The sequence below is a fragment of the Lygodium microphyllum genome, chromosome 23 (genome assembly GCF_053477565.2).
Source record: "Lygodium microphyllum isolate KBCC chromosome 23, Lygodium_microphyllum_v1.1.10, whole genome shotgun sequence".
NCBI classification, from domain to species: Eukaryota; Viridiplantae; Streptophyta; class Polypodiopsida; order Schizaeales; family Lygodiaceae; genus Lygodium; species Lygodium microphyllum.
The window spans coordinates 86,870,650-86,881,708 of record NC_141157.1 but is presented as its reverse complement, the minus strand read 5'-3'; positions in this window follow the sequence as shown (position 1 = coordinate 86,881,708).

Below are 11,059 nucleotides of genomic sequence, written 5' to 3'. Positions count from 1 at the left end.
CAACTCATAGAAAACTGAGAACCGTCGCATTCCGTTTGGATGTGATTTTGCGTGGACCATTTTCAGCTCGTACCAACTTGTGGCGTTCATACGTGTTGGAGGTTGTCCAAGAAAACCTTCCATGAGTTTATGATCCTCTGGCAAGAAAGCAGCGTGTCCTTGATATACCATCTTCTTCATGGTTCGTGACCTTCAGGAGTCTAACTATGGCCTGCACAATGGACATGCATGATAACCTGAGGTAACTAGACCTGTTTCAACACCACGACCCAGTGAATACAAGCTTAAATGATATAAAATATAGATATTACCAAAGAGAACGGAGGCCTATTCACCTGAGCACTCTCCGAATCCCGGAAAGTCATGCCTCGTCCACATGAGAATGGCTCGAATATTGGCAGACCACTGACCATCGCGCTTGCTTATATCTTGCACGATGACCCCTTCCTCCCACAAAATCTTAAGCTCATCGACTAATGGATGAAGATACACATCCATATTTTTGACTTTGTAGCGGCCGGGGACGAGTAAGCTAAGGATGAGATGTCCTTTCTTCATAGAAAGCCATGGAAGGATATTGTAGTTGACAAGGACTATAGGCCACACACTGTAAGAAGTTGAGCGCAGACCGAATGGATTCACGCCATCCATTGCAAGACCGAGCCGAAGATTCCTTGGTTCTCGAGCAAAGCCTGGGAAGGTAGAGTCAATGTGGCTCCATGCGTCTGAATCTACTGATATTTGTTGAACTCCATTCATGGACCTATTCTGCGCATGCCACATTGTCAAGCTCGCCATGCTGGACGTACGAAACATGTGGTTTATGAGGGGGATAAACGGGAAGTGTCTGAGAATTTTTTGAGGGATGGTTTGTCCTTACAAATCCTGCCGATACCTGTGAGCACTACACTTTGGACATGTTTTCATAGTCTCGTATTCTCCTGGAAACAGTATGCAATTGTTGATACATGCATGGATGTTGTTGTAGTCCATGCCAAGCTTTCGTAAAACGTGTCGTGCATCATCACGAGACTCAAGCATGGTATTTATTGAAGGTGATAATATATGATATTTCAATGACCTGAAAAAATCATAAAACACCTTAAAAAACACAAATGTTTTTGATAATAGTGTCGAAAAAAAATCAACGAAGTGTATGTACAAGGTACCTGAATAACTCGGTCACATTCGCATTGCTCCACCCGTATTTTGCGTGTCTTTAGGCGAGATACTCGGTACCCATCATATAATGTTATGGATGCTTCCTCTCTAAGTGGATCAGAAGTCTCGACATCCATGGGAATCAATGCATCAATCATTGTCTCCATCTCAGGCTCCAAGATTGTAGGTAGGTTTGGAAGGCTGCCTGTCTCCTCTGGCATTGACGGTATAGATTGGCCTTGCAAGTGGTGGATTGGTTCATGCACTCCATCCATTGCATACCCACAACTCTTCTAATTGGCCGCAAAGGGTGCACTCCTCCTTGGGACGATACGTCACCTCCCTGGACAGAAAATTTGCCAGTCAAACCCAATCTTATTGTATATGGTATTCAATTAGCTTGCGAGTACAATGCATGATTTATATTAACTTTTCTTACCATTTGCTGAAAATCCGCAATCACCTGATCAATGATCTCAGATTGAAACTCGCCAAATCATCGTATGTGTTCTTTAAACAATCGATATTTTCGTCTAATTGCCAGCTTGCATTGAGAGCAAGGACATGGGACACGCTGATTAAGATATGCCTCGCGATCTTGAACAACAAGATCTTCATCGTTTTCCATTTTGTCTACGTTACGACAAACAATTTGTTTTTGTTATATATATATATATATATTCTTAAATTGTTATCCTCTCCTTCCATCTCTCTCTCTTTTTCTACGTTACGACTATGACCACAACCATGACTACGATTACGACCACGACCATGACTACAACCACGACCACGACCACAACCACGACCACCACTACCACGACCACGACCACGACCACTATGACCATGACCATGACCATGACCACAACAATGACTACGACCATGACCATGACCATGACCGCGACCACGACCACGACCACGACCATGACCATGACCATGACCATGACCATGACCATGACCATGACCATGACCATGACCATGACCATGACCATGACCATGACCACGACCATGACCATGACCACGACCACGACCACGACCACGACGACCACGACTACGACCACGACCACGACCATGACTACGATGACCACGACCATGATCATGACCCACAACCATGACTACGACCATGACAATGACTACGACCATGACCATGACCATGACCATGACCACGACCACGACCACGACCACGACCACGACCACGACCACGACCACGACCACGATGACCATGACTACGACCACGACTACGATTACGACTACGACCACGACCATGACCATGACCATGACCATGACCACGACCACGACCACGACCACGACCACGACCACGACCACGACCACGACTGCGACTACTTATATAGAGATGAAGAGAGAGACAAGAGTTGAGAGAAGAGAGAGGAGAAAGAGAGAGAGATCCGACTAGAGCATTTGACACCCATAGTCAACACACCGTGGAAAACACAAGCACAAATTGACATTGAATTATGGTAAGAAATCCACCACAAACAGTAGCTATAATACTCAAGGTAGGATTTCAAAGTCTTATTGATTTCAATTGGTTATGGATGTCATACTATGGGTAGGTTGCACTCACTAAGAATAGGATTGGCGATTCACCTCATCTTCTCTCCATCATCAATAGAATTCTCCTTTACCATTTACAACTCACCCACCACACTATTGCACACTACAATCTCTATGAGGGCATGAGATTGGGATCTCCATAGATACCAAAGCATGATCTCTAGCTTGATGGTTACATATATACTACTACTACTCGTGGAATAAACCTTAAAATAGTTATTATGCTCAAATATATGCTTGTTAGAGCAGAAATTTGTTCCTAAGTCTATTCTAAGGAAGAAAGGGGGTTAATGATAAAAGAGTGTCATTCCTTGCAAGTGATTTTATATTATATTTATTAATTAAAATTGATAATTGAAGATGAGGTTCCTAAGAGATCTTGTGGTGATGCTGTTTTAGTTTTGTGAAGTATATGAGTGATGCTATTTTAGTTTTTTGTATTTGTCTTTTTAAGAAGAGATTGATTTTTATGGAATATCCAAAGTTATTTTTGGATTTACATTATGAAAAATGAATGTTTTTCATACTGATAGGCTAATTGCCTTCATTGTATACTTGCGTGGTGGAGGCTAGGACAAGCCCCATGTATGAGAGGTCTCTTTGCAGGAAGAACATCATGCTAGGAGGCACAAGTATGCTAGGGCTCTCTAGCCATATATCCCTTAGGTTTATTGAGGATCGGCCTAACCCCTATCAGCCTAGGATGAGCTTATTGTAAGGTCGTATTTACTTTTCTCTCTTTCTCTCCCTCTCTCATTTCCTCTCCCTCCCTCATCCTCACCCTCTCTTTCTCTCTTTTCCTATTAGGTTTAATGATTCTTCTCTCTTTTTCTCTCTCCTCTCTCTCTCATTTTTCTCTCTCTCTTCTCCCTCTCTCATTTCCTTTTCTCTCTTTCTCTCCCTCTCTCATTTCCTTTCCCTCTCTCACTCTCACCCTCACCCTCGCTTTCTCTCTTTCTCTATTAGGTTTAATGATGTTTTTCTCTTTTCTCTCTCCTCTCTCCTCTCCCTCTCTCATTTCCTTTTCTCTCTTTCTCTCCCTCTCTCATTTACTCTCCCTCCCTCACCCTAACCCTCTCTTTTTCTCTTTTCCTATTAGGTTTAATGATTTTTCTCTCTTTTTCTCTCTCATCTCTCTCTCATTTTTTTCTCTCTCCTCTCCCTTTCTCATTTCCTCTCCCTCCCTCACCCTCACCCACACCCTCTCTTTCTCTCTTTTCCTATTATGTTTAATATCTTTTTTCTCTTTTTCTCTCTTCTCTCATTCTCTCATTTTTTTCTCTCTCCTCTCCCTCTCTCATTTTCCTATTATGTTTAATGTCTCCCTCCCTCTCCCTCTCTCATTTCCTCTCCCTCCCCCTCTCTTTCTCTCTCCCTCGCTCTCCCTCTCCCTCTCCCTCCCTCTTCCTTTCCCATTCCCTCTCCCTCTCCCTCTCCCTCTCTTTCTCTCTCATTTCCTCTCCCTCTCTCAATATACACAAATTATACAAAAAAAAGTAAAAGAGAGAGAGAATACACTCTCCCTCCCTCTCGTTCTCTCATTTCATCCCCCTTCCTCTTCCATTTCCTCCCTCTCCCTCTCCCTCTTTTTCTCTCTATTTTTCTCCCTCTTTTTCTCTGTCTCCCTCCCTCCCTTTCTCTCTCTCATTTCCTCCCCCTCTCTCTCCCATTTCCTCCCTCTCCCTCTCCCTCTCCCTCTCTTTCTCTCTCATTTCCTCTCCCTCTCTCAATATACACAAATTATATAAAAAAAAGTAAGAGAGAGAGAGAATGCACTCTCCCTCCCTCTCCCTCTCTCATTTCCTCCCCCTCCCCCTCCCTCTCTCTCTCCCTCTCTTTCTCTCTCATTTCCTCTCCCTCTCTCAATATACACAAATTAAACCCTAAACAAGTAAAAGAGAGAGAGAATGGACTCATGGTAAAGATTCAAAGGAGGGTTTGGTGGCTCCTCTTCGCGACGGTGGCTCTTCTTCGTGACGGCGGCTCCTCCTCTTCTTCGCGAACAACACTAGCGGCAGCGATGAGAATCCTTCTTCCTCTCCCCCTCTATGCAAAACGGTCGCTCTCTCTCTCGCACTCCCTCTCAAAAACTTTCACGAATGTGCAAAATGAAACGCGCTTAGGTTTCGGCTCGATTTTTTTTCTCTATGGGGCGTCGCTATTTGCGTCGCTATTAGCGTTGCATTAGCGACGCAAATAGTGACACCGCTATTTATTGTCTCTAATCAACGTCGCTATGGCCTAGTTTCCTTGTAGTGATAGACTCATCTCTACACGATATAGACGATGACAGGTTGCTAGACTTAGGGCTCAAATGGCAAAACATGACTAGAGGGGGCACAAAGAGATGTGTTCTACTATAGTTGAGTGTCAGAACGTTTTGCAAGGAGGGGCTCTAAATCATGGTAGCTTGATTCGTGAGGGACTTCACAGTTTGATTGAGCATAAATTTGCTAATGATTATAATTGTGATGCTGAAAATCACCAAAACCTAGGAAATCCTATGATTAATGAGTCACATGTCAATAATGCTCCAACCTTTAGTCCTCGAAATGGAGGTTTTTGCTTCATTTTACATGCTTTGCCTGCAATGGATATTTATCGTGCAACTACAATATTGCTATTTCAAGACCCAATTGTGCATTCCATGGGGAGTCTTTTTGAGATGTGTGAGCAGTGTTTGGCTAAATTGTGGAGATGTGAGGCTCAAGTGCACGGGTCAGTTTTGTTTGGTAAACATTGTTGTCGAAATGGAAAAGTAATGTTGCCACAGTTGCAATATCCACCACAGCTATTGCATGATTTGTTGCATGGTATGCATCCTCAAAGTAGAGTATTTAAAAATTATATGCGAGCATATAATAGTGCTCTTGTATTTGTGTCACTTGGTGCCAATGTTGATGAGCTTTTGTCTGTTGTGAAAAATTCTTATACCTTTAGAGTGCATGGGTCCATTTATCATCGTATAGGCCCTTTGATTCCTAATGTGCAACAATAGGAAAGGCCAAGATTTGCACAACTTTATGTTTATGATACCGAGTATGAGTTATCTAATCAGTTGGATGTTATGCCTAATTTATTGCCAAATTTTCTTGGGGAGCTTCAGTCTATGATGCATCAACACAATGCATATGCACAAGCTTTTAGATCCATGGGTATGCAATTGCAAAACAATCCCTTGCATAATTTGAGAATGACTATTTTTGGGGTTCAACATGCTAATAGACAATACTCAACTCTAGTGGCAACTGAGGTTGCGGCTATCATGCCAAGACAAGGCGATGAGAATACTCTTGATCATTGAGACATACATGTTTATAGTCGAGACGGACGATGTATTGTTATTTCAAACTTGCATAGGGCATATATGCCAATGCCATACGTTCTTATTTTTCCTATGGGTGATGATGGTTGGCATGTAAAGGTACCTTGTAGTGGTGTTAATGTTCCGATTAATATACATGGATTGTCTAATAAGGACTGTGTTACTCAAATGCAATTTTGTACATTTCGACTACAAGTGCGTGAGGACACTGAGTTGTGCATGTTGTGGGGTGGTCGATTGTTGTAACAATTTATTGTTGATGCTTACTGTAGTATAGACCAATGTAGGTTGGCTTGGTGTCGTCAGAATCAGTCAGTTTTACATTGGAAGTTTATAAGGGCTTAGCAAATATGATGGGAGTGATGGATGATGGGCCAATGGGAATTATTGGTGCCTCTATTGGTAAAAGGGTGGTTTTGCCATCTTCTTTTATTGATGGGCCAATGCACATGTATTAGTTGTATTAGGATGCCATGGCCATAGTGCGAAGTAAGGGAAAACCTGATCTGTTTATAACGATGACATGTAATCCAAAGTGGTTAGAGATAACTAATGCTTTGTTGCCTGGACAGACTGCTTATGATCGTCCTGATTTGACTGCTCGAGTCTTCCATAAAAAACATACTGATATGATGCATACATTGTTGAAAAGTAATCTATTGGGAATAATGCAAGCTATGCTAGTGTGATTGAGTTTCAAAAGCGGGGGCTACCGCATTCTCATACTTTGCTAATTTTGGAGCACCCTTTTAAACCCTCTAAAGCATGCCATTACGATAGATTTGTTTGTGCCAAGTTTCTTGATAAAGCAAAGTTTTCAGCTTTGTTTGAAACTATCTCAAAATGCAATGTCCATGGTCCTTGCGGTGCAATGAATCCCAAGAGCCCTTGCATACGCAATGGTCAATGCACTAAAAAATTCCCTCGAAGGTTTGTGTATGTAACAATTGTTAATAGCTATGGCTATCCTGTTTATAGAAGATGAGATGATGGAAAGATGGTCACATTAAAGGGTAATACTATTGATAATCGATGGATTGTTCCATACAATCCTTACTTGAGTAAAAAATACAATGCACATATAAATGTTGAGGTATGCTCAATGGTGGTAGATATTAAGTATTTGTATAAGTATATATACAAGGGACATGATCGTGCAACCATTAAATTTTCTGTTGGAAACTCAGGGTTAAATGGTACGACCTTTTATGAAGTGGATGAGATCGAGAGTTATTTAGATGCACTGTATGTTTATGCTTCAGAAGCGTGTTGGCAAATATATGACTATGCATTGTACAATGAGAAGCCTAATATACAGGTTGCAGATGCACTTAGTTGATGAGAATTATGTGGTGTTTCAAGATATTAGGAAAACTACTCTTAGGGAATGGTTTATGTGCAATTATATTCATCCAGAGATAATAACAGGGACAAATGTAGGGGAACGAGTTTTTATTCCTAGGATCACTTTTATTCCTAGCACCTTACAATTTTCGTTTACTATGAGATAGAGCAATTTCTTGTCCCGACTAGTGTTTGCTATGACAATCAATAAGTCACAAGGCTAGACATTGACTGTTATTGGTCTTTACTTAAAGACACCAGTATTTACACATGGACAGTTGTATGTTGCATTTTCAAGGGTGAAATCCTCATGCGGTGTGAGGGTCTTATTGGATGAGGATGGAAGCATTGTGAATGTCACGACGAGCATTGTGTACAAGGATGTACTTCAGAAGATGCAATAAGGTGCATTGCTTTTTTGCATAGATACATACAGAGATGAATTTTTTGGAGGGTGGAATGATATACTTGCATTTTTACAGAGATGTGTCTACTACTGAAATTTGATGGCTTTGTAGTCCCTACTTGGCATATATGTGAAATGGCCTTTTGTGCTATATTCGGTTGGCATATACTCGATGGTAATTGAGTATATATTTCCTACACTATATATAAGTGTTTGCTTGACTTTTGGAGATGCCTACTCCAAGCTGGGATTATTATCCAGATTCTAAGTATTAGAAGGAACTGCGAGGTATCTTGCACACAGTGACAACGCATGATATTATAAGAAGAACGCTTGCAAGGGTCATTAAGCGTTTATATGACGATGTCAATATAGAGATTTTACTTCTAGTTTTTATTGAGGTGGTACATTTTGGGTATACTCAGTGTTTTCGAGTGCATATGGGTGAAGCTGAGCAAGAAAAGAGGTTTCGACGATCTCAATTGATAGAATACCGAGGGGGTGGCCAACGTTTGAATTTAAGGACCTCGGTTGTTTTGTGATGCTACATCAACATGTGACAATGCCTGCCAAGTGGTTTGCAAATGTTAAGCTAGATATTGTTATTCCAATGTTAAGTAATCTTTGTCAATTGTTAGATGTGTTCACGTTTACGTTGTGGGCTTTTAAAATTTTAGGTGCAAAAAATAGAGAAAAGAATATCATGTTCCCTGTACCATTACCGGGATGAAGAGTGGCAATGGAACTTGCTTCACCTGGGCATGCTGTGTTGGAGAATGTAATTTTTCCCAATGATTCCTCAAAGAAAAGAAAGCTTAATTTTGGTTAGGCCCCATGGGAAGTTTCAACATTTTTGTAGCATTTGGATGTAGATGCATAGGTGTAATCAAGAAGTGACAGTTTGTGGTTTGTTGATACTTGGATTTATGGTACAAAGTTATCGGCTTTGGAGCAAGTTTTGGTTTTGGGCTTTGCTTCACCTATGTGGATTGTTAATACTACTGAGAGTTTGTATTTGATGCTTGGATATGCTTAGACTTTGTGGTTCATTTCAGTGTAGCAATGCTATTTCTAATTGTAACATCAAATGATCATGTAGAGCTACTTCTAGCTATTGTGCAAAGCAAGTATGGATACAACTGCAATATTCGTACATAGTCATTGCATGTATATATAAGTCTATGTACTCCTAGAAGCATGTTTGGCCTTTTGTACACGAGAGAGAGAGAGAGAGAGAGAGAGAGAGAGAGAGAGAGAGAGAGAGAGAGAGAGAGAGAGAGAGAGAGAGAGAGAGAGAGAGAGAGAGAGAGAGAGAGAGTGTGTGTGTGTGTGTGTGAATAGAGGAGGGGAGAAGTGTAAAAGGAGTGAGAGATATAGTAGAGGAGAGGGGTAAAAGAAGGGAGGGAGGGAGAGGTGACAAGGGGGGAGGGAGGAAGAGATAGAGGTTGTGGAGGGAGAAGAAGGATAACAAGGGAGGAGGGAGGGAATGAGGATGATAGATGTGAGAAAGAGAGATGGGTAACAAATATACGAGAGAAGAGTCGCAAATGGAGGGGGGGTGAAGACAGGTAGCAAGAGGGAGGAAGAGGCAAAAAATAGTGAGAGGAAGAGTCGTAAATGGAGGGGGGATGAAGACATGTAGCAAGAGGGAGGAAGAGGCAAAAAATAGTGAGAGAGATTTGAGATAGAGAGAATATGATAAGCAAGCATATAGTTTCTTGCACTCAAGGATAAGCAAGCAAATAGTGAGAGAGATTCGGGATAGAGAGAATATGATAAGCAAGCATATAGTTTCTTGCACTCAAGGATACCGAATATGCATTTTGTATGTCTTTTATTTATGGTTTGGTGCAATGTTATTTCCAATTGCAACATCCAAGGATCGTATAGAGTTACTTCTAGATATCATGCAAAGTACGTATGGGTAAAGTTTACGAGTTTGGTGCACAAAAGGCATTGTATACATATGTGAGTCTCTATACACCTAGATGCAAATGCATACCTATCCTTTTATGCATGTGTACACGAGAGAGAGAGAGAGAGAGAGAGAGAGAGAGAGAGAGAGAGAGAGAGAGAGAGAGAGAGAGAGAGAGAGAGAGAGAGAGAGAGAGAGAGAGAGAGAGAGAGAGAGAGAGAGAGAGAGAGAGAGAGAGAGAGAGAGAGAGAGAGAGAGAGAGAGAGAGAGAGATGTAAAAATTGTGTCGGAGAGGGGTTGCAAACAAAGGAGAGGCATAGACTAGGGGAGGGAGGAATACATTGTGGATATGCTCAACGTTTTCAAGTGCATATGGGTGAAGCTGAATAGGATAAGAGGTTTTGAAGATCTCACACTGATAGAGTACTAAGAGAGTGGGCAATGTATGAATCTAAAGACCTCGATTGTTTTGTGACGCTACATTAAGCTATGACAAAGCCTACCGAGTGGTTTGTGGATGTTAAGCCAGGTATTTTTGTTTTAATGTTAAGTAGTCTTTGTTGGTTGTAAGATGTGCTTACATTTACGTTGTGGGCTTCTAAAATTTTAGGTGCAAGAAAGAAAGAAAACACTATCATGTCCCCTGTTCCATCAACAAGATGAAGAGTGGCGATCGGACTTGCTTCGCTTAGCCATGCTATATTGGAGAGTGAAAAATTTCCCAGTTATTTCTCAAAGAAAAGAAAGCTTTGTTTTGGTTAGACCCTATGGGAAGTTTCAAAAAATTTGTAACATTTGGATGTAGAGGCGTAGGCACAATCAAGGAGTGACACATTGTGGTTTGTTGATACTTGAATTTGTGGTGCAAGGTTATTGGCGCAGTCTCTAGAAGAAACTTTGGTTTCAGGCTTTGCTTCACATATGTGGGTTATTAATACTGAGAGTTTGCATGTAATGCTTGGACAAACTTAAATTTTGTGGTGTGGTTCATACATCTTTCATTTGTGGTTCGTTTCACCGTAGCAATGTTATTTCTCATTGTAGCATTCAAGGATCATCTAGAGCTACTTCTAATTGTTGTGCAGAGCAAGTATGGATACAAGTTTACAAGTTTGGTGCATGGTCATTGGATGTATATATGAGTCTATGTACTCTTTGATGCAAATGCATATTTGACCTTTTATACGAGAGAGAGAGAGAGAGAGAGAGAGAGAGAGAGAGAGAGAGAGAGAGAGAGAGAGAGAGAGAGAGAGAGAGAGAGAGAGAGAGAGAGAGAGAGAGAGAGAGAGAGAGAGAGAGTGTGTGTGTGTGTGGATACAGAGGGAGGAGGTGTAAA